We start from the raw sequence: 26920 nt of genomic DNA on the forward strand, positions 1-26920 counted from the left end.
TGGCTAGTGTGACTGAAGAGTTGAATTTTTATCTAATTTTAATTAATTTAATTTTAAATATAAATATCCCCAAGTAGCTAATAGCTACTGTATCAGACAACACAGCTGCACCAAATAGAAAAGACTGGTAGGCAGCTTCATTCATAAACTTTATTACTTCCATTTAGAAAACCAGTATTAATTAAGCCACGTTGAACATAGTGCCTGTCCCACATTTTTGCTCCGTAGATGTGGAAGAGACAGTGGGAGAAGTCAAAATTTGGATGTGGATTTTTGGGGAGGAAGAGGCTACACTTAGTCTGTGGTCTAACATGTTTTTGTTTTAATTCCTCTTTAACAGGGAATGCTGAGTTCAGGTGCTGGGTGCTGGCCCAGCTAATAACAGAAAGGTATTTTATTTCCTTTGTGGCCACTCTTTCTTGTAGATCTATTGGGACCTCTACAGTGGGGAGGGGTGATTGGCAGGGCAGGATTCAGACATTCAGGGGCCCCAGAAATACTACATTTGTAACTCCATTCCAATTCCCAGCACATATTATAGCTTAGGTGGCGTCACTTCATCTCACGTACGGCTTTATTAAATGCAATGGGAGGAAGCATGTGCGACGGAAGTGCTGGCCCAGCTGGGGTTGCACAATGTCTACATTTGGGTTGAGCGGGTGGGGCGTCTTTTATCCTTGTCTGTGGTGCATCTCCAGGTAAGGGGACTCTAATGTGTCCAATGGTGAGCCTCTGGAGAAGGTTGCAAGTGTGAGGTGTCAGTATTATCAGAGCGACACCCGCCTCCCAATTTCTACATCCCTTGTCTGAATTTTGTCCACCTGGGCCAATTTTGAAATAAAACACTTTCTCTGGATTCTATGTCTTATGCTTTCCCTAGTACTATGTTCTATGGTATCAATTCTTTTTTAAAATATTAATTTTAATTTTTGGCTGCATTGGGTCTTCATTTCTGCATGCAGGCGTTCTCTAGTTGTGGCGAGCAGGGGCTACTCTTTGTTGTGGTGCGGGGGCCTCTCATTGCGGTGGCTTCTCTTGTTGCAGAGCATGGGCTCTAGGCACATGGGCTTCAGTAGTTGCAGCACGAGGGCTCAGTAGTTGTGGCTCACAGACTCTAGAGAACAAGCTCAGTAGCTGTGGCGCACAGGCTTAGTTGCTCCGCGGCATGTGGGATCTTCCCGGACCAGGGCTCGAACCCATGTCCCCTGCATCAGCAGGCAGATTCTTAACCACTGTGCCACCAGGGAAGTCCCTCAATTCTTTTATTTAAAGCAGTTAACACTTTCTAAAATTGCCATTTGACTTCCCCCTCTAGGCTTGACCTCCTTAAGAGCAGGAATCTTGTTTCTCGATTTCCCCCCTTTTATTGCTAGTGGGTAGAAATGTGGCTCCAGGAATGAACCTGGCTTTCCTGGTTCCTGACACTTTCCTTACTCCAGCCAGGGATACTACATGTTTGGAGCTAACAGAACTCAGGGCCAATCCTGGCTCTGCCGCTAACTAGCTGAGGGTTGGCCAATGACTAGACTTGTCCAAATCTGTTTCCTTACCTGTGGAATGCAGGTCATCAACAGCTGCTGTGAGGACTGAATGCCATTAGGCATGTACAATGTTCAGCATGGTACCTGGAATGTGGTAGACACTTAATAAGTGGGGATATAACTATAATTATAGTATTTATCACAGTTTGCTTTCATTAGAAATAAATGTGTATTTATTGATCCCTCCTCATTTGACCATTACCACCTTGAGGGCAGTAACTGTGCTTTTTCCTTTTTCTTTTTTAAATTGAGGTATAGTTGATATATTATACTAGTTTCATGTGTACAATATAGTGATTCAAAATTTTTATAGGTTATATTCCATTTAAAGTTAGTATAAAATATTGGCTATATTCCCTGTGCTGTATGATGTATCCTTGTATCTTATATATTTTATACATAGTAGTTTGTGTCTCTTAATCCCCAACCCCTATCTTGCCCCTCCTCCCTTCCCTGTCTCCACTGGTAGCCATTAATTTGTTCATTATATCTGTGAGTCTGTTTCTTTTTTTTTTTTTTGAATTTTTGAATTTTATTTTATTTTTTTATACAGCAGGTTCTTATTAGTTATCCATTTTATACATATTAGTGTATATATGTCAATCCCAATCTCCCAATTCATCACACCACCACCCTCCATGTTTCTGTTTTGTTATAGTCACTAGTTTGTTTTATGTTTTAGATTCCACATATGAATGATAACCTACAGTGTTTGTCTTTCTCAGTCTGACTTATCTCGCTTAGCCTAATACCCCCAAGGTCCCTTCATATTGTTGCAAATGGAAAAATTTCATTTATTTTTATGGTTGAATAATATTCATATATGTATATCACATATTCTTTATCCATTCATTTGTTGACAGACACCTAGGTTGTTTCCATATTTTAGGTATTGTAACATTGTTGCTATAAACATGGGGTGCATGTACCCTTTTGAATTAGTGTTTTCATTTTCTTCTGATGTATACCTAGGAGTGGAATTGCTAGATGATATGGTAGTTCTATTTTTGTTTCTTTGAGGAAGCTGCGCACTGTTTTCCATAGTGGCTGAACCAATTTACATTCTCACCAACAATGCACTAGGGTTCCCTTTTCTCCACATCCTCACCAACACTTGTTATTTGTGGTCCTTTTGATCATGGTCATTCTGACAAGTGTGAGGTGATATCTCATTGTGGTTTTGGTTTGCACTTCCCTGATGATTAGTAATGTTGAGCATCTTTTCATGTGCCTGTTGGCCATCTGCATGAATTCTTTGGGAAAATGTCTATTCAGGTCTTCTGTCCATTTTTCGATTGTGTTTTTTTCTTTTTGATATTGTTTTTCATCCTTTCCAGCCTTAGACACTCACATAGAGCTTGGGTCATGGAGCTTGTTATGCACTGAATGTTTGTGTCCCCTCTCAAATTCATATGCTGAAGCCCTAACACCCAGGTTGGCTGTATTTGAACACGGGGACTTTAAGGAAGTAATAAAGATTAAATGAGGTCATAAGGGTGGGCCCCTGACCTGATAGGATGAGTGTCCTTCTAAGAAAAGTCACCAGGACACTCTTTCCCACCTGCATCCCCCCTCCATCTCCTCTCTCCCTTGTTCCCCGCCCCACCTCACACCATGTGAGAACACTGCAGGAAGGTGACTCTCTGAAAGCCAAGAAGATGGCTCTCACCAGGAACTTGGACTTCCAATCCCCAGAACTGCAAGAAAAGGGATGGCTGTTGTCTATACCACTCAGTCTATGGTACTCTATTATGGAAGATTTAGCTGACTAAGAGAGAGCTGATTAGTACATGCTTATTGAGTTAAAGTCCCTATAATGGGAGAAGAATGGAGTAGAGGTAGGGTGGGACAATTCCCAGAGGGTGATGTAAAATTAAATCTAGTGAAAGTCAGTAGGTGTCTTTAGATAAAACACAAGGGGTAAACTTACTTGTATATCACATTCTTTAAAGAGAATTTTAAAATTCTTAACATTTTTTTCAGCTTTATTGAAATATAATTGACATATAACATTGTGTAATTTGATGTGCTGATTTGACACCCTTACGTGTTGCAAAATGATTATTCCCCTTAGTGTCAGCTGACACCACCATCACAGCACATAATTACCATTTCTTTTTTGTGATGAGAACATTTAAGAATCTATTCTCTGAGCAACTTTCAAGTATATAATACAGTATTATTAACTATAATCACCATGCTGTACATTAGTTCCCCAGAACTTATTCATCTGATAACTAGAAGTTTGTACCCCTTTGACCAACATTCCCCACCCCAGTGCTTGGTAACCACCACTCTAGTTTCTGTTTCTATGAGTATGGCTTTTATAGAATCCAAATAAAAGTGATATCATTACAGTTTTTGTCTTTCTCTGCCTGACTTAGCATAACGCCCTCTAGTTTCGCCTGTGTTGTCGCAAATGGTAGGACTTCCTCCTTTCTTGAGGCTGAATAATATTCCATTTATCTATACCTATAGCTATATATCTATATCTGTATTTCCAGTCATTCATTCATATCCATGAGGGATTGGTTCCAGGAGCCCCCACGTATACCAAATCTGAGGATGCTCAAGTCCCGTAGTCCGCCCTCTGTATCCATGGTTCTGCATCCACAGGTTCAATCAACCATGGATCGTGTAGTGCTGTACCTATTTATTGAACAAAAATCTGCGTATAAGTGGATTTGCATAGTTCAAACCCATGTTATTCAAAGGTCAACTGTATGTGTGTTTGTGTGTGTGTGTAAAACTGTATAAATAGTAGGTATAAATATATATAATATGTATAACTATATATAATAAATATATAATTATAACTATATATATGTGTGTTACATATCTCACATCTTCTTGATCCGTTCATCCACCAGTGGATGCTTAAGTTGTCTCCATATCTTGGCTATTGTGAATAATGCTACAATGAACGTAGGGATGTGGATATCTCTTCAAGGACCTGTTTTCACTTCCTGTGGATATGCATCCAGAAGTGGGCTTGCTGGATCATATGGTAGTTCTATTTTTAGTTTTTGAGGAACCTCCATACTGTTTTCCATAGTGGCTATACCAGTTTACATTCCCATTAACAGTGAACAAGTGTTCCTTTTTCTCCCTACCCTCACCAACATTTATCTTTTTTCTTTTTGATAATAGCCATTCTAACAGGTGTGAGGTGATATCTCATTGTGGTTTTGATTTGCATTTCCATGATGATTCGTGACATGAGCGCCTTTTCATGTACTTGTTGGACATTTTATGTCTTCTTTGGAAAAATGTCTGCTCAGTTCCTCTGCCCATTTCTTAACCGTATTTTTTTGTTTACTATTGAGTTGTATGAGCTCTTTATATGCTTTGGATATTAACTGCTTAGGAGATATAAGGTTTGCAAATATTTGCTCCCATTCTGTAGGTTATCTTTTCATTTTGTTGATTGTTTTTTTTAAATTATTATTTTTTATTTATTTATGTTTGGCTGCATTGGGTCTTTGTTGCTGCACGCGGGCTTTCTCTAGTTGTGGTGAGCGGGGGCTACTCTTCGTTGTGGTGCACAGGCTTCTCATTGCGGTGGCTTCTCTTGCAGAGCATGGGCTTTAGGCACATGGGCTTCAGTAGTTGTGGCACATGGGCTCAGTAGTTGTGGTTCGTGGGCTCTAGAGCATAGGCTCAGTAGTTGTAACACACGGGCTTAGTTGCTCTGCAGCATGTGAAATCTTCCAAGACCAGGGCTCGAACCCGTGTCCCCTGCACTGGTGGGCGGATTCTTAACCACTGCGCCACCAGGAAAGCCCATGTTGATTGTTTCTTGTGCTGTGAATAAGCTTTTCAGTTTGATGTAGTCCACTTATTAATTTTTGCTTTTGTTACTTGTGCTTTTGGTATCATATCCAAAAAAGACCAATGTCAAGTAATTTTTCCTGTTCTTTTATTTTTTTTCCTAGGATTTTACTATTTGAGTTCTTAGTCTTTAAGCCTTTTTGAGTTAATTTTTGCACGTGGTGTAAGATGCAGGTCCAATTTCATTCTGCATGTGGTTTTCCAGTTCTTTTTCAGCACCATTTATTGAAGGGCCTGTCCTTTTCCTAATGAGTATCCTTGGCTCTAGTGTCAAGCATTAGTTGACCATATATGTGAGGGTTTACTTCTAGGCTCTATATTCGGTTCCATTGGGCTATGTGTCTGTTGATAGGCCAGTACCATACTATTTTGATTACAATAGCTTTGCAGTATAGTTTGAAATCAGGAAGTGTGATGCCTCCAGCTTTGCTCTTCTTTCTCAGAATTGCTTTGGCTAGTCAAGCTCTTTTATAGTTCCATGCAAATTTTAGGATTGTTTTTTCTACTTCTGTGAAAAATGCCATTAGAATTTTCATAGGAGTTCTATTAATCTATATGTGGCTTTGGGTAGCATGGGTATTTTAACAGTATTAACTATTTGATCTATAAATAGGGGGTAACATTCCATTTATTTGTATCTTTTTCAATTTCTTTCATCAAAGTCTTGTAGTTTTTAGTGTATAGATCTCAGATATGTTAGTGTTTGCTTAATATGTTTAGGTGCTTTGATGTTGACTGCACATGTATTTGTGATTGTTATATCTTCTTGATGAACTGACTCCTTTATCATTACATAATAAACTTGTCTCTTTTTACTGTTTTTGGCTTAAAGTCTGTTTTGTCTGCTATAAGCATAGCTATCCCTGCTCTTTTTTGACTTCAACTTGCATAAAATATTATTTTCCATCCCTTCACTTTGAACCTATGTGTGTCCTTAAAGCTGAGCTAAGTCTCTTGTAGGCAGAATATAGCTAGGTCCTGTTTTTTGTTTTTTTGTTTTTTTTAATGCATCCATCCACTCTGTGTCTTTTTTGATTGGAAAAGTCAATCTATTTACATTTAGAGTAATTATTGATAGGTAAGGGCCTACTAACGCTATCTTATTAATTGTTTTCTGGCTATTTTGTAGTTTCCTTGTTCATTTCTTCCTTTCTTGCTGCCTTCCTTTGTGAACTGATGATTTTCTGTGGTGTTAGGCTTTCATTCTTTTCTCTTTATATTTTGTGAATCTACATGAAAATCTTCTGGTTTTTGCTTTGTGGTTACCTCGAGGCTTACATAAAACATCTTATAGATATAACAGTGCATATTATGCTGATAGCAATTTAACTTCGATCACAGAAAAACTCTACCCTTAAAGGAAATTTTTGTAAATATACTCAGGTGCCTTACATTGCCTAAATGAAACTGTTTCAAACACATGCAAACACTTGACTGTATCTTCTAAAGGAACTGTTTACTTAATTTGAGAGACCAAGAAAGAGTGAGGTGGCTGAGAGCTTGACGGCAGAGCTGCCAAGAATTCCATTCTGCTGCAGATGAAAAGCAGCGCTCCACCCCCTTTCCTTGATGGATGGTTTTTACTTTCTTTTGCATGAAAAATGAAGTGGTTTTGAGGGCAAGACCTATGTCTTTTTCAATTTTGCAGCTTAACACCCAGCATAGTGCATGAGTAGAGGAAGATGTTTAATTTTATGTTAGTAAGGTATTTATTTAAGTTTGTTAATGAATATTGGACAAATTGGGTTGTGTATGCTTCATTGTTTTCATTTTGTAAGGCAGGAGTTTCTCATCCTTAGTGCACATTAGAATCTTCCAGGGAGATTTTTAAAATACCTGCTCACATCTGCATCCCTAGATGATCCGACTCACTTGGTCTAGGGGAAAGCCTGCACATGGTGATGGTTACCAGCTCCCTAATTAGTCTGAGTGGTCAGAGGTGGGCTCCACTGGTAAGGAGGAAGATGTAGGGTTATGATGAGTCAGCAGAACTGAACTCTGGTCTATGTTCTGTCACCAACTTGTTGTATGATGTGAAGCAAGTTACTCGTGACTTGGGTCTCTGCTTCCTCAACTGTAAAATGTGAATGGTCAGTTTTAATCTTTTTAGTTCAGGAACTCATATGAATACTGATCCTCTCTCTAGGAAAATATACCTCTGCATATTTACAGAAAGTTTGCATACTATTTCAAGGAATTCATGAAATCTCATGTATTGGTTAGGGTTCTTTTGGTTTCAGGGACCCACCTGAAACTGGTATACACCAAAAGGCAGTGTCGTGGTCTATGGTTCTCAAAAGTTTTGGAGAAGCTTCACCTTTAGGCTTGGCTGGATCCAGGAGCCCAAGGGATGCCATTAGGAACCTATCTCTTTCTATCTTTTGACACTGCTGTTTGAGTTGTTGACTTTCTTTTCAGGAAGGGTCTCCCCAGATGATGGCAAATATGTCCATCAGCAACTCAGGCTGACAGTCCAGCAGTTGAGCAACCCCAATATAAAGGGCACAACTTTTTCTCATGGTTCTGTCAAAAGTCCAGCCCAGGTCTGATGTTTTCCCTGTGGATAGAGGGACGGAGGCTGTACTGGCCACACGCCTGTCACTGTAACATGGTGAGGGCAGGCTCCACTCGAACCACATGGAGAGTGAAAGGGGGTGGTTTTCTCCCTCAAAGTTAGGATATTGTTTCCATGAGATGGGACAATGCATACTGGAAAGGCAAAGACTGCAGACGTCCATCTCACATTTGAAGGCTGTGTATCTATGGAACCCCTAGAGGTGCATTGCTCCAGGTTGAAAACCTCCTGACTCATGAGCCCTGAGATCTCTCTCAGCACTAATAGCCTACAATGATAGGTAACACGGTGCTCTCCTGAGCCCTATATTTGAAAAAATAAAAAAATAAAAAAAAAATATATATGTAAGAAGAGCTGTTGATTCTTTCCCGTCTATGTTTAATTTTATATTCCCCTTATTTTCTGGAGTGCTAGATCTTTTAGCCCTGTGTTTTTGGACGGCAGTAATGAAGATTAAGCATGCTTGGGAACTCCCAAAAAAAACCCATGGAGGAAATATAAGGACTTGGGATTTTAATCCTGGACTCCCAATTCCAAGCACAGCATTGTTTCCATGAAAATACTGCCTGATGTCTTGTCTTACATGTTTTCTCTGTCTTGAGAGATTTGCCCCATGGAATACTGGTTAACATGAATGAATTGTTCCTGCTCAATCATTTAGGTGGAATTGTTTTCCTAGTGACAGTGGCCTGGTACACCATCATTTAGAAACAGGGTAGTTTTTGTTTGTTTAAAGCTGACCCTTTTATTTAAGAAAATAATACATCCAGTGATTTTTACCTACCTCTTGGAGCTATACTTATCTAGTTTATATTACCTCCTGTTATTCAGGAAGTGAGCCTCAGCTAGGGGCACATGTCTGCAATCAGTGAGTGTGACAATTAGGACCGTGTCCAGAAAACCCTGGGTAATTAGTGGGAGAGGAGGTTGTTAGGTTTGGCATGCTGGAACATCTTGGGGTTCCTGAGTTGCTAAGACCAGCATAAATGAACTTGTGTGTGTGTGTGTGGTATGCAGGCCTCTCACTGTTGCGGCCTCTCCCGTTGCGGAGCAGAGGCTCCGGATGCGCAGGCTTAGCGGCCACGGCTCACGGGCCCAGCCGCTCCGCGGCACATGGGATCTTCCAGGACCGGGGCACGAACCCGTGTCCCCTGCATCGGCAGGCAGACTCTCAACCACTGCGCCACCAGGGAAGCCCTACTTTTTTTTTTTTTTAAATAGTGTAATTTCAAAGGCAGTGATACAGCCCAGAGAAAAAGGACAGGATTTTTGTCTGAATTATGAAGTCATTTAGCTATTTAACCTAGTACCTCAAAAAAAAAAAAAAAAATCTAGTACCTCTAATGACAATCTCATGGAACAAACAAAATGATTCACTGCTTAAGTTGCCAAAGATTTATTGCTTAGCTTCTACAGATATTTAGAGGATGAGCCTAAAGGATGAACAAAACGTGGCTTCTTAATGTGTAAACAAATTTCGCTGAAGGAAAGGAATAAAGTGAATGATCTGGAAAAAATACATTCACTTACTTTCTTCGATCATAATCCATGGTAGAGTACATGATAGATAGCCATGAGGATTTCTCTAAATAGGGTCTCTCGGCCCACGTCACAATTCCGATACTTCTGTCTTTGAATTCTTCAAAGTACTGGATGTTTATTATTCATGCTACTTCTCTAACAACTTGTGCACATACTCTTCCCCTCAACGACCTGGGTTCGAGTCCTAGCTCTGGCACTTACTTAGTAGGCTGAGTCAATTAACCACTGTTCACATCTTGTGACATTTCCTTCTAATTTTTGTCTTCTGCATTTTTAATTATTGACATAATATTGCATAATTTTGTATCCTGCCTTTCTCACCTAAATTAAGCTCTTCATTTCCCCATGTTATTGAAAGCTCCTCTTTATGTTTTATTTTAAATGACTGCTTATTATACATTTGCATGGACACACCATGATCTTCATGCCCCTTCCTCTGCTATCAGAGGAGTTTCACACAGCGGGTGGCACAATTAGATTCACAGTGGTAGCTGTCTGGAGGGTGAGTAGGAAGGGTGCAGATTGGGAGGGACCAGGGTGACTGAGAACTACTTTTATTAAATGATTGTTATAGGTGGAGTCAGAGCAGCTCTGCTGAAGAGGACCCTTAAGGTCTTTTAGTCCAGTTCCCTCATTTTATGGTTGAAGAATCAATGGGAGACTCAGGTAAAACGACTTCTCCAGGGTCTCCCAGCCTCACCTGGGGCTCCCTAACAGTCCAGTGCTCTTTCTATTCTGGTCCAATCACAGCCAAGTAGTGGCTGAACGTCAGCTGAAACCCACTCCCGGGGGAATGTTTCATTAGGAGATAGAGGTCTAGTCTTGAAATACATTTGGCAGTTCTTTTTTTTTTTTACAGATTGTCAGTATGATTAGTAATTACTGGCTGCTGGCTGAAAATAATTTCCTGCCTACCCAAACAAAGCAAATTAAGGAGAACAAATGATGTAACCCTGTTCAAAAAAAGGCCACTGGGAAGCTATTATTATCTCAGATTTATAAATGGGAAGATGAGAATAGGGAGGCTGGACAACTTGTCCAAAGTGATCAGCCCAAATTAGAAGTCAGAATTCCTGATGGCTACCCAAGGGCAAGACCTCTGCTGACAGTTTAGCTTTGTTGGCCAGAGGGAAGGCCAAGTTAAACAGGACATAATTAGGGGCAAAATTCCATGCTTTCTCCTGCTCTGTGACCCCCTGACTAAGAAGCTTTTGCCAAATTTCCTCACTGCTATATCAACCCTCTGACCCCCATGCAGTCAGCAAGATGAGGCAGAAATGTCGGGAGAGGATAAAACTCTTCCACTGCTTCCTAAGCATGCCCCACTGGGCACGTGGCTTCATCTCTCAGACCTCAGATATCCCATCTGGAAAGGGGGACGAGAGGTAATTGCCCGCCCAGCACAGTGATCCAAAATGTAAAGTGAGAGAGTACATTTCCAAAACACATTTGCCAGGGCTTCTTTGCTGGCAGGTGAGAGAATGCCTGTTCAAAAGGGTTTAGGCATACAGAGTGAAGTAAGTCAGAAAGAGAAAAACAAATACCGTATGCTAACACATATATACGGAATCTAAAAAAAAACGGTACTGATGAACCTAGTTGCAGGGCAGGAATAAAGAGGCAGACATAGAATGGACTTGATGACACGGGGTGGGAGGGGGAAGCTGGGGCGAAGTGAGAGTAGCATTGTCGTACATACATTACCGAGTGTAAAATAGCTGGCTGGTGGGAAGCAGCAGCATAGCACAGGGAGATGGGCTCCATGCTTTGCGATGACCTGGTGGGGGTGGGATAGGGAGGGTGGGAGGGAGGCTCAGGATCTTGGGAGGGGATATGGGGACACGTGTGTGCATATGGCTGATTCGCTTTGTTGTGCAGCAGAAACTAACACAGTATTGTGAAGTAATTATACTCCAATAAAGATCGATTAAAAAAAAAGTGCTTAGGCAAAGCAGAAATTTACAGCAAGAACTCGGTGCCAGCAGTGACCACCTTTCCCTGCAAAAGTTAAGGTAATAATAATAGGACTTGCTCCCAATCCCTACTAGAGAGGGAGCCTAGGCCTTGCATGACTTGTCTCATTAAATCCTTGTAAACTACGAGATGCCTCATTTTACCAACCTTGCTTGATACTGGGGCAAACCAAGGCCTGAAGACCGGGATGCCATCAGACAGAACTACAAGGTTGGATTATCTGACTCCAGACCCCAGGCTCCAGACCTCCATGCTCTTTCGCCTTCAGGATTTGAGGAAGGACAGACAGGCATTTGCAAAGCACTTGCGTCCTGGCATTGTGACAATTTTTTGAGGGAGGTATAATTATCCTCTTATCTCTACAAGGGAAAAATATTTGTCCTCTCTTAGGAGTTTGGATTTAAAGGAGCAGGTGCATTATGTACTCTTTTCCTTATGGCTTGGGTCCAAACCCAGTCAGCAGGCCAGCGTGTCTGTGACTAAAAAGAAAGCAACTTGACCTTGGTCGGCTTACGCTGAAGTCCTGCAAGTTGAGGATGGTGGCTTCTCAGACCTTGAGTGTAGCTGTGTGAATAATTAATAAATGGACATTTTCTGAGTGATCTCTGTGGGTGAGGCTCTGTGCTGATCAGTCACATTTGCCTCCTCGTTTAAGACTCACAGCCACTCTGTGGGATGGTATTATTTCCATTTGACAGATGAGGAAATCGAGGCTCAGAGAGTTTAAGTGACATGTCCTGGGGTATTGAGCGAGTAAACAGCAGAGATAGAGTTTGGATCCACAAATGTCAGATTCTGGATTTAGGACACTGTCTATCGTTCCTCAGTGGTTTCATTCGGAATCAGCACCAGAAACCTTCTAGGCCTCTGGTTAATGAGATCAAAACAAACCACAGAGATGCTTTATGTCACACTACATTACAGAAAATCAGACTGGAAGGGCCATCCAAGACCAGGATATTTAGTGGTCCTTGAGTTTTGGGGGATGCCAAAATTCTTTGACACTTTTCTCGGAAAAATGCACGTAGCACAGATACACAAACTCCTGCTTACAAGTCTGGGGAAAAAATTGTCCTTTCCTTCATTTTCTTGTGCCTTCACATCAAGTGTGAATTTAGTATGATGAAAGGAAGTCACAGTCAGTATACTTCCCAGTAGACTATGAGTTCCTATGTTACTCATAGTTCTTTAGAGACACAGAACCAATGAGGGGTGTGTGTGTTTATCTACCATCTATCTATCATTCTAACTATCATTCTATATATCTATCTATCTATATATCTATCTATCTGTCTATCATTCTATCTATCTATCTATCTGTCTGTCTGTCTATCTATCTATCTGGAGTGGAGAGAGTTATCTTAATGAATTGGCTCATGTGATTGTGAGGGCTGACAAGTCCAAATCTGCAGGACAGGCTGGCAGGCTGGAGACCCAGGAAAGAGTTAATATTGTAGCTTGAGTCCAAAGGCAGTCTGGAGGCAGAATTTTCTCTTCTTCCGGGGACCTCAGTCTTTTCTCTAACACTTCAACTGATTGGATGAAGCCTACCCACATTACCAGGGGGCATCTGCTTTATTCAAAGTCTGCTGATATGAACAGTAAGCACATCTAAAAAATACCTTCACAGCAACATCCAGATTGATGTTTGGCCAAGCACCTGGGCACTATGGCCCAGCCAGGCTGATACAAAAAATTGACCATCACAGCTCCTCAAAGCAGAGCCTGGGTCTTATCTGACTCTGTGTCCCCAGGGCTGAGCAGTGAGTGTGCCCTGCACAGTGGGTACTCAGGACATGTAGGTACATGAATGAGTCAAATTCTAAAGCTCCCAGGATGACCTTAGAGGAAGCAAGGAAAGAGAAAGAACATCATGCTCAGCTCAGAAGAGTGGACGTGAGTCCAAGAAGCAATTGGGAATCATTGAAACTTTATTTTTTTAATTTAATTTTTATTGGAGTATAATTGTTCGTTTCTGCTGTACAGTGAAGTGAATCAGCTGTATGTATACCTATATCCCCTCCCTCTTGGACCTCCCTCCTACCCCCCATCCCCCCAGCCTAGGTCATCCCAGAGCACGGAGCTGAGCTCAGCTCCGTATGCTCTACAGCAGGTTCCCACTAGCCATCTGTTCTACCCATGGTAGTGTATATACGTCAATCCTAATCTCCCAGTTCGTCCCACCCTCCTCTTACCCCGCTGTGTCCACACATCCATTCTCTACGTCTGCGTCTCTATTCCTGCCCTGGAAATAGGTTCACCTGTACCATTTTTCTAGATTCATTGAAGAGTTGTGGGTTAGGGAGGTGAACGTGGCAGTGACGTGCAGGGGCCTTGGCAAAGGTGACCTTGCAGACGTAGCTCATCAGAGCAACCTTGGCGGGGATCCATGCCTGCTGAGACCAGCAGAGTGAGGGCTGGGCTGGAGCCTGGCCATCAGGAGGTCTGGTCTCCATGCTGTCTCTGCCACCAGCAGGCTGTGGACCCTTGGTCGCCTCACCTTCCTGGACTCAGGTCTTGCTTCTGTGGTTGGGTCATCAACTGGCCATCTGTAGGCAGGATCCAGGCTGCAATGGGGTTTATTGATTCAGGTAAATTTTTAAAAGCAGTTTAAATAAATGGCCAATATTTTTAAATGGGGGGCTTCCCTGGTGGTGCAGTGGTTAAGAATCCGCCTGCCAATGCAGGGGACACGGGTTCGAGCCCTGGTCCGAGAAGATCCCGCATGCCACGGAGCAACTAAGCCCGTGTGCCACAACTACTGAGCTTGCGCTCTAGAGCCCACGAGACACAACTTCTGAGCCCACGTGCCACAACTACTGAAGCCCGCACGCCTAGAACCCGTGCTCCACAACAAGGGAAGCCACCGCAGTGAGAAGCCCGCACACCACAATGAAGAGTAGCCCCTGCTTGCCACAACTAGAGGGCCCGTGTGCAGCAATGAAGACCCAACACAGCCAAAAATAAATAAATAAATTTATTTTAAAAATAAAATAAAAAAATGGGTAGATTTCACAGAATATTGTGGACCTATGGCTTCTGAAAAATTGTGAAGGGCTAACAACTCTGATCCTGATTTTACTGGGCATACAGGGCAGCTGCTGCCTAGCCAAAGTTGTTAGGCTCTTCCCGCTGTGATACAGAGGCTGCAGGCAGCCACTAGTCAGCACTGAGCTGGCATGGCTGTCGTTCATGCTTCTCTATTACCTGCCAGGCCTCTGCAAGCCTTGGAGTTTATGGTCCTTGCTCTAGATCCCTCCAAGGTCTTTTTACACTAATGCCAAGACATCCGGTGACTTGCCCCACTGTGTGTCGGGCACGGAGCGAGACAGTTTATGTGCATCTCAGAGGCAACACTCCAAGATTCTAAAGGCATAGGCTGAGCAGCCTCGGAGTAGAGTGAGCACAGGGGTCGGGCTGGCAAAGGCTAGGGAGGGAGTAATGAGAGAGACCACCTTCTCTGGCAAGTTGGATGGCTCCCAGCTGGGATAGCACTGAAATAATTTTTCTCTCATTTCCTGGGAATTCTTACGTAACATGCATTTTAAATATACATCTCAACACCTTCAAGAGTTTGGGAAAATTTTATTTCCCCAAATTATTCAAATTTGGGGAATTTGGACTGGAAACGTGCACAAATGCTTAGTTATAGCCCTTCACTGCCTTGTGTGAGGATGCCCAGGGTGTAGCCTGATTACCTCCCGTAGGTGAATTCTCGAGCCCCACTCTCACTTGAAGTTGCTCAGTTAGAAGGACATGACCAAACTGCATTTTCTAGGATTCTTTTGGTGACAAGTGACAGAAAGCCAATTTGTAAGGGATCAGGTACAGGGGAAAATTTAGTGGAAAGACTTTTGCTTGTATCCAGCGGTAAGAACTTCAGGGACCATAGGATTATGTCCTTGATCTCGAGGAGTGTAGGCTGTTTCCCAAGAGCAAGGGGAGCCCATGAGAAAACTAACTACATTTGATTTCTGCATGGAAGACATGTGGGATCTGGGGCCAGGAAGCCCGGCTTAGTCATCCGCTAGCTCAGGTAAATGGGTAAAGTCTGTTTCTTCATCTTTAAGACAGCTTCCTTCCTTGCAGGATTGTTTTGAGAATTAGCACAATGCCTGGCAATGTTCTGGCACACAGTAAGAGCTTAATACATGGCAGTGTGGTCGTTATTATTCTAATAGCCAATCGGTGGTTCTGGAGTTGCTGAGATCCCCATGGTCTGGGGGTCTGGGGAGGGTTCAGAAAGGAGATGGGCTGCAGCTGGGCCTCGGAGGGTGGAGAGGATGTGAGTGGGCTGCCAGCAGGGTGGAGTCACCCCAGGGGAGGGCACAGTGTGTGCAGGGGTGAGGCAGGAGTTAGCACTGGGTGCTCAGGGGAAAGGGCAGACTGGCCTGGCTGGAGAGGAGGGTTCACGCAGGGGCAACTGGTTAGAACAACACTCGGCCCTTGTGACAGCTGGTTAGAACTGCCCTGTAATCCTCTCTGAAACGCCTGCCCCTTTGCCAAGTGGAAATTGGCATCCTTTGCTCTGGCCTGGGACTCTTTCTCCTTTGCTTGCGTACATGTAGCCTTGGGCAGTGGACCCAATGAATTGTCCTCATTCTCTGCCAAGTATCCAATTAAGAATTGCATACCTGGCACTGGCACTTCTGTGGAGCTGGCCTTAGGAGTGCGTCCAGAGAGTGGGTCAGCCAGGCTCAAGGAGGGCAACGTTCAGTGACCACAGAGCAGCCAGGCTGGGGTCCCTCTGACTTGGGATGGCTACTTGCCAGGCTTCTCTCCCTCTCTCTGTGCAGACAGAAGGGACTGGGGTGTCAGAGCAGGATTTAGACACCTTGGTACCCAGAACATTTTTCTTGGAGGAGCCCAGGGAAGTCATGCAGTGCCTACCAATATCATGTGCAACTTTCACTGCAGGCAACGCTGCAGCTTTTCCAACAGGTGGTTGCAGATCTTGTTTGCAAAACTCCCAGGGGGGCAGGCGGTGGGGTGGGGAGGCAGGAGTGGGGCTGTCTCACAGCTGCCCTTCATTCTGTTGAAAGCCTTAGCAGTTTGCAAGCTTTTCCTTACATTGAATTACGGACCAGCATGTATTCTTTTCCCGGTACTGATTTTTGTTTCACTTTTATTTATCTCACAGTTACAAGCGTGGATGACGTTTTCTTAATAGGTTTTAACAGGGTCTAAACTCTAGGAGGGGAGGTGTGTAAATAAACGATACAATGAAGGGAGCTGAGAGGGGAGGGAGTAGGGGGGTTAGGGCTGAGAACAGAGCCACACCCATCTGAAGGTTCCAAACTGGACTCTTGACCTCAGGGGTCCCTCTGAGGCAGGGCCACGTTGCCTAGTCCTGGGACGGGAGAGCAGGCTTGCTGGAGATGGCTCTTCAGCGTTCTCGCTCTGTAACAACCACCCTTTTGATTTTTACTCTCTGCCAAAGAACGGGTGACTCCCTTTCATCGGTGACAGCACTTCTTTCCCTCCATGGGGTGAATAAGACAGTCCCTGCCCACAAGGACATCACAGTCTAGTGGGGAAGAGAGATCTGGAAAGGAAACTATGCTGACAGGAGTACACCCTGGGATGGGGCGTCTATAAGGCACTAACAGGAAGACGAGGGCTCTCATCCACCCTGAGCGTCCTTTCCCACCTCACCCCACCTCTGGTCCATCTCCTGTACTTTGCAGGTAAGATCAGCGGTCATCTTAATCTTTCCTATTTCTAGCTACTCTCTGTCAGTCGTACTCTACGGAATACTCCCTGCACTGGGTCCTGCGCTAGATGCTTCTCATAGATTATTTCAGTTAACAACTTGAGGAAAGGATTTCTCAGATCCCCACCTCATGACTGAAGAAACCGAGGACAGAGCCGTGATGCGACCTGCCCAGGTACACAGCTAGAAAGAGGCAGAGCCAGAACCTGAATCCCCGCCGTCTGACCACACAGCCTACACTCCTCGCGCCCCTGATGTCAAAAGCTCTGCCTCTGTAGTGCTGAATCAAATCTCAGAGACAGAGTTTTGGGCGAGGTAGAACAGGATATCTTGATTGCTTTGCCGGGCAAAGGGGGCCTCAAAAAACTACGTGTCCCAGCCCCCGGAGGATTTGATGAGGGGTTTTATAACAATGGTTCAAGGGCGGGGTCTCTGAAAAGATTAGGGTGTGTACAGGGCCTGCTCGCCTTTAATCTTGTCTCAGGTGGTCGCTATCCTAATGTTTTTTGTTTTACATCTTTATTGGAGTATAATTGCTTTACAATGGTGTGTTAGTTTCTGCTTTATAACAAAGTGAATCAGTTTTACATATACATATGTTCCCATATCTCTTCCCTCTTGCGTCTCCCTCCCTCCCACCCTCCCTATCCCACCCCTCTAGATGGTCACAAAGCACCGAGCTGATCTCCCTGTGCTATGCGGCTGCTTCCCACTAGCTATCTACCTTATGTTTGGTAGTGTATATATGTCCATGCCTCTCTCTCGCTTTGTCACAGCTTACCCTTCCCCCTCCCCATAAGAGAGAAAGACAAATACCATATGCTAACACATGTATATGGAATTTAAGAAAAAAAAAATGTCATGAATAACCTAGGGGTGTCCTAATCTTGATGAGCTCCTCTGGTCCCTTTAATCTGGCCTCAGGTGGTTTCTGGCTGCCCCTCCCTTGATTAGCAACTGTTGAATCCGCCCTTTGGAACTCAGGGTAGGTCATGGAGTCTTGCCTACAATCAACAGGGCACAAAACAGTCATCCGTGCCTGGGAGCCCCAGAGGGTCCCGCTCCATTCCCCACCCCCCACCCCCACCGATTCCACACGACCTCAGCACTCCACAGTCCTAGTACAGCGTTCCTTGACAGGTGTCTCCTAACAAATTAAGGCTAGTCTGGGGGGCTATTCAGAAGCAGATGAGACTGGGAAAACACGTAAGTAGATTGGAGGAAGTTGTGCAAAGCCTTGTATTTCACAGCTTCCATTTGGATTCGGTTCTACAGGCATCAGGGAAGCACTGCGGTGTTTTGAAGATCAGTGACCTCGGATTTGTACTTGAGGACTGTGTTTCTGGAAGTGGTGTGGGGAATGCACTGTGTGGAGGAGAGGGGGCAGAGAGGCCGAGGGAGGCTGATCAGGTTTTCCAGGTGAGAGGTGAGGGCGCAGGGAAGGCAACTACACTGATAAACGCCAAGTGAGTTCCAGGCATGGGGCTGAACATGTTCCTAATAATTGCATTTGATACTTACAATTGTGTGAGGTGGGGATTACAGCAGAGTCTCCCAATGTGGATATTCCTATAATTACCCAGTGAGCTTTAAAGAGTGGTCTCCCCGTGTGGTCTGGACCAGCTCAACAGCATCCCTAGGGACTTGTTTAGGCATGCAGATCCTCCAGCCCTACCCTAGACCTACTGAATCAGAAACCCTGGGGGTGGATCCTCCCAGCAATTTCTGTTTTAACAACCCCTCCAGGTGACTGATTGCAGCTCAGGTGGATTCAAGGTTAGGTATCTTCTCTGACCTGGGGATTAGGCCACATGCTTCCCAGCCCCCCCAAACCAGGTGCACGGTTGGTCTGATGCTGTGAGGACAAGAGTTGCAGGGTTCCCAGGGGAGAGTTGTTCTTCAATCAGGAATTGATTAAGTGCCCTGTGTATACTCAGTGTCTCGCTAAATGCTCTCAGGCATTCGAAGGCCCAGCTTCAGAACCCACTTCCAAGGATTTTAAAATATTTATCTATTCACTCAACAAACAACTCTTGAGCACCTATGATGGGACAGTCAGTCACTGTGCTGGGCATGGGATGCGACTGTGATCAGGATAGAAAAGGTTGCCACCCTCAGCTTCTGCATCCTAGGTGAAAATAAAAGGAAACAAGTAAGTTAAAAACAATGATGTATACTGTAAAGGAGGTGAAGCAGGGTCAAATTCAAGAGTATCTGAGAGAGAGAGGTGGGAGGCATGGAGGCTGTCTCTCGGAGAAAGAGAAACTTGAGCCAGGATCGAATTACAAGCCAGGCGTGCAAAGATGTGCAAAGGGCAATCCAGACAGAGGCTGGTGACGAGTGTCGGAGGTGGGTGAGAGCCCGGGGAGCTTGAGGCTGAGGCAGGAGGCCCGTGGGCTGGATGGTGGTGAGACGGAGCCAGGGACAGAGGCCGTGTGGACCAGCTCTGCAGTGGGCTCAGGGACGCAGCCGTGAGATAGCAGCAGTGCCTGTCGGGTACACGCAGGACCGAGGAATCCTCCCTAGGCTGATGGGCCCCACCTGTGATTCCAGCACCTGGAAGTCGTGTGATTCGTCCTTGACCTTGAGATGCAAGGAGCCTCTGGATCCCTTAATCCAAGCTCAGCCTCCAGGAAAGCCAGTTATGTGTCTGTCGACCTTTTTCTCTTTCTCTCAAAGAAAAATCAACCAAGAGAGGGCACCTTCCAGAAGAGGAGCCCGTTGAAGGCTTTACAGAGGTCCCACACTCAGAAACGCCCACGTCAGAGATGAAACGTCCACAGCCTAAGTCTAACAGTCCAGTTTTACTGGTGAAATCATGGTCCAGGGAGCAGACGGGGCTCCACACCACTCAGAAGGGGCTGCCCCGACGATGGGTTTCATGCCCTTTTCTCCACCTTCTAATGCTGGGCATGAACTCACTGACCCTCAGCCCTAAACCCAGCCTTTTCTACTCTGCTCTGAGATGCTGGGACTGGGACTCTGAAACCACATTCCTATCCCCCGACGGGCTCTGCTTTGGGTTCTTCCATAGCAGGTGCCAGAGGGCGTCTATGAAGACACAGGAACACTGTATACTTCAGTCTGTTCCTCCTCTCAGTTGTCGCTAGTTGACCCCAGGAGTCAGATGGGCTGTGGTGACAGGTTCCACACTCCAGGGTCAACTTCCGTGTGCCCACGACAAAGAAAGGCCCCCACTAGCCAGCTGCAGCCCTTTCCTTAGACGTCCGTGTTCCAGCTCCGCAGGGCCCCTCCTTGGAGCTTCGAAGCGTTAGTCACCCCAGACTCTCCTTCCATGTCCCAGCCCTGGGCTGCTGGCTGCTTCTGCAGTTGTGACTCTGTGATTTCCCAGTGTTCCTTTTTTTTTCTTTTCATTTCTCTCATACCTGGTTGATGATTCTTTATACCAGCTTCTCTCTGTTCAAGTGACTGGTTAGAATTTCTGTCTCCTGATGGGACCCTGAGATGTACCACTTCTTAATTTCAAGTATAGTTTAAAAAAGCTCCTTAGCATCCTTGTTCTCCTCTGGTCCTCATTTCCTTCTTGTAAATCAGGGCTTGTTCATGTTACCAGGGAAACTGAGGCCCAGGCTGCTCAGGCCCCTCAAGTAGTAAGTGGTAGGGTCAAGTAGGAAGAAGTCAAGTGGTAACTTGGCTTCAGGTTCCCTGCTATGAAGGGCACTGTGCATCCTTCCAAAGCCTGGCTGCTTGTCCTGGTTACAAGGGAATAATCCAGGATTCCCGCCTTGACTTGTGAAGTTCAGGTTATTATGCACTTTGTTACAAGCATTATAAAACCTATGCGTTAGGGAATACATTCCTTGGAAATAAGAAGGCAAGAACTAGAACTTGTTAGTAAGTGCCCATGATAAATTCCAAAAGGAAGAAGACATCTCAATAAAATAGGATTTTTCTATGAGGCTTACAGTTCTGAAAGGAATTTACTGTGAAAATGACGTACTTTCCAGTTTAGCTCTTGTTCCTCTCTACGTGACATTATATTGGTTGTATGTTTTACAGCGAGTATCTTAGTTGTGCATTTTTCTATATGTCTTGTATTTATAGGAGTTTTGGAGCGCATGAAGAAAATGTGTGTTTATCCATAGTATCAGGGAATAGAGCTTCTCCTTAGGGTATTCTATTGGAATGACTGTAATCATCATGTTGATCGACCATTTAAAAACAGAATAACGTGACAAACACACGGTATTTACAAGATCCCAGGCACTGTTCTGAGCACTTCATGTATACTAACTTACATAATTTCCAAAACAATCCTAAGATAGGACTGTTATCTCATTAAGGCACAGGGAGGTTAAGTAACTTGTCCAGGGTCACACAGCTGATAGGTATGAGAGCTGGGACTTGACCCCATGATACCAGGCTCCAGAATTCTTGTTCTTATCCAGTACACTGATCCTATTTCCAAACTCCTCCTTTTTTTGCATCTGCAGTTGCCAGGTAGTCAGGTTATATGATCTCTAAAAAATAAGAAAAAGCAAGGCTGATCCAAGTTTGTAGAGCGTGCAGTCATGGTGGTGCAATGTTACTTTGACAGGGTGCTGCCAGCATTGCCCAACCTCGTCGGTGCTGGAGAGGGTGATGGATGGCATGTGTTCATCCTCCCAGTTGTCCACGTCTCTCTGTATCTCACCCTTTGGAAGTGCTCTGCATGCTGGCTCTGGGACTGGCCATGCAACTTGTTGTATTAGATTCCTGTCTTGCATGACAACTTTCTACAACCTTAGCAGCCTAAAACAACATACATTTATTGTCTCAAAGTTTCTGTGAGTCAAGGATCTGGGCATGGCTTGGTGGGTCCTTAAAGTTTCACAAGGCTGCAGTCAAGGTATCAGCTGGGCTGTCTTCCTTTCTATAGCTCAGATTCCTCTTCCACGTTCGAAAGGCTATTGGCAGAATCCAGTTCCTTGCAGCTGTAGGACTGATGTCTGTTTTCCTGCTGGCTGTCAGCTGGAGGCTACTCTCAGCATCTAGAGGTCACTCATGGTTCCTTTCCATGTGGCCCAACATGACAGCTCACTTCTTCAAGGCCAGAGGGAGAAACTCTAATGCCAGTCTGCTAACAGGTAGTCTGTTAGCAGGAAATCACTCACTGGAAATCATGTGAGTGACAGTCCCACCTATGCCATATTCTATTGACCAGAAACAAGGCACAGGTGCCATCTGTATCCAGGAGTAGGGGGTTATACATGGGTATAACTCACTGGGGCTCATCTTAGAACTCTGTCTACCGTGATTGTTTTGACCAGTGGGACGGTAGCAAACTTGACCCAAGCAGAAGCTTGGAAATGTGCTTGCATGTTTCTGCTGGGCCCCTGGCATTACTGTGAGGCCATGCCTGCCTAATCTCCTGCAAGGAAGGAAGAGACATGTAAAGAAGCTCCGAGGCCTCCCAATCAGAGCTTAGACCAATTTAGAACCAGTCCAACTCCAAACACATGAAAGAGCCCAGCCCAAATCCGCAGAGTTGCCTGTCCAACCTGCAGCTGACTGCAGATGCATGAATAAGCCCAGTCAAGACCAGAAGCACCATCTGGCCCATAAATTCGTGAGCAGTAATAAATGGTTGTTGTCTCAGCTGCTCAGCTTAGGTGATTTGTTATGTAGCACTATCGTGTCAATGCTAACCGATACAGAATTACCATTTGCTGCATACCCACTCTTTGCCAGGTGCCATGTTAGATTTTCCATGTCTGTTTTCTCATTTAATCCTCAAAACAGCCCTGCAGGAGAGCTTGGGTCTATTCAGTATTTTCATTATTGATGTGGGTAAGAATATTAAGGTTATGATTACTAATGGCCAACAAGCACGTGAAAAGATGCTCAACATCACTAATCATTAGGGAAATGCACATCAATACATTGAGATACCACCTCACACCCAATAGGATGGCTACTGTTAAAAAGAAAACCGAGAAAATCATAAGCATTGGCAAGGACGTGAAGAAATTAGAGCCCTTGTGCGCTGTTAGTGGGGATATAAAATGGTGCAGCTTATAGGTAAAACAGTGTGGCAGTTGCTCAAAAATTAACCATAGAATTACCGTATAATCCCGCAATTCCACTTCTAGGTTCGTACCAAAAAGAATTGAAAGCAGGATCTCAAAGAGATATTTGTACACCCATTTCAGAGCAGCATTATTTACAATAGCTAAAAGGTGAAAACAACCCAAGTGTTTGTCGATGGATGAGTAGATAAACAAAATGAGGTGTATATATATATATATATATACACACACATATATACATACACATATATATATACACATATACACATATATATATACACATATACACATATATACATACACATATATATATACACATACATACATACAGCGGATATTCAGCCTTAAAGAGGAAGGGCATTCTGATGCATGTTAAATTCTGGCTACATAGACTCAAGTATTCTGACACATGCTACAGCATGGATGAACCTTGAGGACATTATGCTAAGTAAAATAAGCCAGTCGCAGGAGGACACTGTATGATTCCATTTGTCTGAGGTAATAGCCAGATTCATAGAGAGAGAACGCAGGACGGTGGTTGCCAGGGGCTGGGGGGCGGGAAGGGGGAGGGGAGTTAGTGTTCAATGGGAACAGAGTTCCAGTTCTGGAAGATGAAAAGAGTTCTGGAGATGGCTGGTGGTGCTGGTTGCACAACAGTGTGAATGGACTTAGTAGCACTAAACTGTACACTTGAAACGGTTAAGATGGTAAATTTTATGTTATGTGTATTTTCCCACAAGTTAAGATTATGATTTCTGTCTCATCTGCTTGCAATACAAATCCTCCTGTCAAGGGTGAACAAGGCATGGGAGCCGCCGAGCCCTTACACTCACAGGCTCTGATGGGAGCCTAGCTGGGTTCAGATCTGGGCTCTAGCTATGTGAGGCAGCGGTACGATCTTGGCAATGCTACCTAAGCTCTCCAAGCTGCAGCTGCCTCATTTGCAAAAAATCAAGATAATCATAGGACCTAACTCCTAGCATTATTGTGAGGGTTGAGTGATGGGATACAAGGAAGATGCTGAGCTCGGTGCCTGGCAAGAAGAAAGCACCCGGTAAATGTCAGCTGTTGTTGGTACCTGATAAAAGATAACACCCACCCCAGTGATCCTAAAAAACCACCCAGTACATGCTCGTCATTATGCAGAACATAAAGAACATAATTAAGAATCTTGGCAACTGAAAAACAGCATATGGTTTCATACCTACTGTGTGATCATAAGAACAAACAACTTGTTCTTTTCCCTTTGGGTTAGTATTTAAAATTAAGGGAAAATTGCCCACAATCAAGTCTGGGCATGATGAAAATGGGTCACAGTACAAAGCCTTCCACAGTCCAATGATTCAGTTAGTGTTGAAACAGCCAAGCCACAGCTCTGGATCCTCTTGTCAACTCCCTCCAGCTTACAGACCCCTTTCTCCTCTGAAGCCCTGAGCCTCTCTTGAAGGTCTTGGGATGTGATGGCTCACACCTGGAGCTACGTCTGATTTACCTTCCAGTACATCACTGTGCTGCTGACACTCAGAAGGCCTTTCTGAGCACCCAGAGGATTGGGTTCCTTTTGTCCTGAGCGCTTGGGGGACATAGTTAGAAGTTCCCTAAGAACTTGGAGATAAGTTTACACTTAGAGTATTCAACTCTAAATCCCTCCTATAATGGATTACAACAGAGATGCAAAATGTGGCCATTTAAGCATGAAGACATCCGGGTCACCTAAGACCTCAGTATCATCCGCTAAAGAAAAAGCATGTCCATAAGTAGGCAGCCTTAGCTCCTGGTGGTGGTGTTGGTGGTTACTCAGCCTTGGAGGAATGGAAAAGGGAGTCATAGAGGCAAATATTGTCAGGACCAGCCCAGCTCTCATCAGGGAAGGAGTCATACCTGCGTCCATTGGTTAAGCCATGTCCATGGTGGAGGTGGACACCTGTGTTAAGTCTGACACCATCGTGGCTCCCGTTTCATGCTCACCAAGCCTGTTGGGTAGACCTGTCTACAGGGAAATAATGTACTGGTTATATGAACTCAAGTATTCTTGTGGTAGGCAGAATAATGTCTCCACCCCCAAAGACATAGGGTGTCCTAATTCTTAGAACCTGTGACTGTTATGTTAAATGGAAAATGCAAATTAAGGTTGCAGATGGCATTAATGTTGCTAATCAGCTGATCTTAGAATAGGGAGGTTATCCTGGATTATCTGGGTGGGCCGCATGTAATCACGAGGGTCCTTAAAAGTGGAAGAGGGAAGCAGTAGCAGCAGCGTGAGGTCAGAGTGATGTGAGATGTGAGAAGGATTCAGCCAGTGTTTCTGGCTTTGCAGATGGAGGAAGAGGGCAGCAAGCCAAGGAATGCAGCCACCTCTAGGAGCTGGAAAAGGCAAGGGAACAGATTCTTAGAGCCTCCACGGGAACGCAGCCTTCTGACAGTTTGATTTTAGCCCAGTGAGACGGCTGCCAGGCTTCTGGCCTACTGAACTGTAGGATAATAAATTTCTGTTGTTTTAAGCCACTAAATTTGTGGTGATTTGTTACAGCAGCAAGAGGAAACGAATACACCATGGCAGTGATTTCTCAACGTAAATGAATAAATTGATTTATGTTTCCGTTTCAGGGTATGTGGTTTAAACTCTCCACGGACTGACAAAATCAGGTTTCTGACTCTGCAAAGCTAAGAAGACTCTGCTCCTGGAAGGCCTCTCCACTGACAGACTGTAAGATTAATTTCCATATTTTGAGAACGTCTATATGTGTTGAGTGCTTTTGGTATATTTCCTAGAATTCTCTCTACAGCCCTGTGAGCTAGGTATGCTTATGCCCATTTTATAGATAAGATAACTGTGGTTCAGGCTGGACCAAACAACCTCAAATCATCTGGATTTACACCCCATGTGGGTGTCTCTAACACGCATACCTCACCGCAGTGCTGTTCTAGAGAAGCTCCATCCCTTGGAGAACCATCCATCTGGTCACACCTCATGAGAAGACGAGCTGGGCAGAAGCAGGACGGCAAGCGTCCTCGTCTTCATGCTCAGCTGGGGCTCTTACCATTCTGTAGGGAGAAGGGGCTGGATTGAACCCCACACACATTCTGTTATTTGCAAAGTGCTGCCTATCAACTTCTGAACACTTTCTGTACGTTAACTGTTTTACAAACTGTATACAGTTCATCACACTGTGTGTTCTGCTATTCTCAGTTATTATTACTATTATTTTTGTCTTAAGGATTTCTGAGTGAAAGAACTCCCTTAGGTAACCTGAGCCAGATATATTTACCCTGAACCAGGTGTGTTTCACCCGAACGAAGGGTAGGCATCCGACAAAAGGTCAGAGAAAGCAGCCTCGGAGCCCACCATCCTGCATAGCCGAGGGTCTCCTTTTTCTACATACACCTCTTGGTGGAATGCTCATCGATATAAAATCAGTGCCAGCAAACCCTCCTGGTTTCTCCTGTGCCTCCAGGAACGTGATTGGTCTACAGAACAGAGTTGAGAACAGATGTTGTTTGATCACAGTTGCTCCAGTGGGTCTACATGACATGGAACATGTGACTGCCGCTCCCCGAGCCCCCTGACTCACTTGGTCCAAGAGGGGACTTGCCCTGAGCGTTGGGGCGATGTGCCCGAAGTCCTGCAACTACAAAGTGGCAGGGCTGGGATTCACACCCAGACTCCAGGCTCCAGCATTGCCCTTCCCGCTGTATCGCCGCCTCTGCTTTCCCC

The 26920-nt window shown here is 44.5% G+C and overlaps 1 long non-coding RNA gene across 5 annotated transcripts in view; it reads left to right on the forward strand.

Moving 5' to 3' along the window:
- LOC113633865 (uncharacterized) overlaps positions 1–26920 on the forward strand; it is a 300566-nt gene that overhangs the window by 20887 nt on the left and 252759 nt on the right. For all 5 annotated transcript variants that reach the window (XR_003438390.1, XR_003438392.1, XR_003438393.1 and 2 more), the window contains exon 2: positions 25813–25912. This is a non-coding gene — a long non-coding RNA (uncharacterized LOC113633865). The remainder of the gene's footprint in view (positions 1–25812; positions 25913–26920) is intronic.

This window comes from Aethalodelphis obliquidens, unplaced genomic scaffold, assembly GCF_003676395.1.
Source record: "Aethalodelphis obliquidens isolate GAN/ISIS:26980383/991018 unplaced genomic scaffold, ASM367639v1 scaffold41, whole genome shotgun sequence".
Lineage (NCBI taxonomy): Eukaryota > Metazoa > Chordata > Mammalia > Artiodactyla > Delphinidae > Aethalodelphis > Aethalodelphis obliquidens.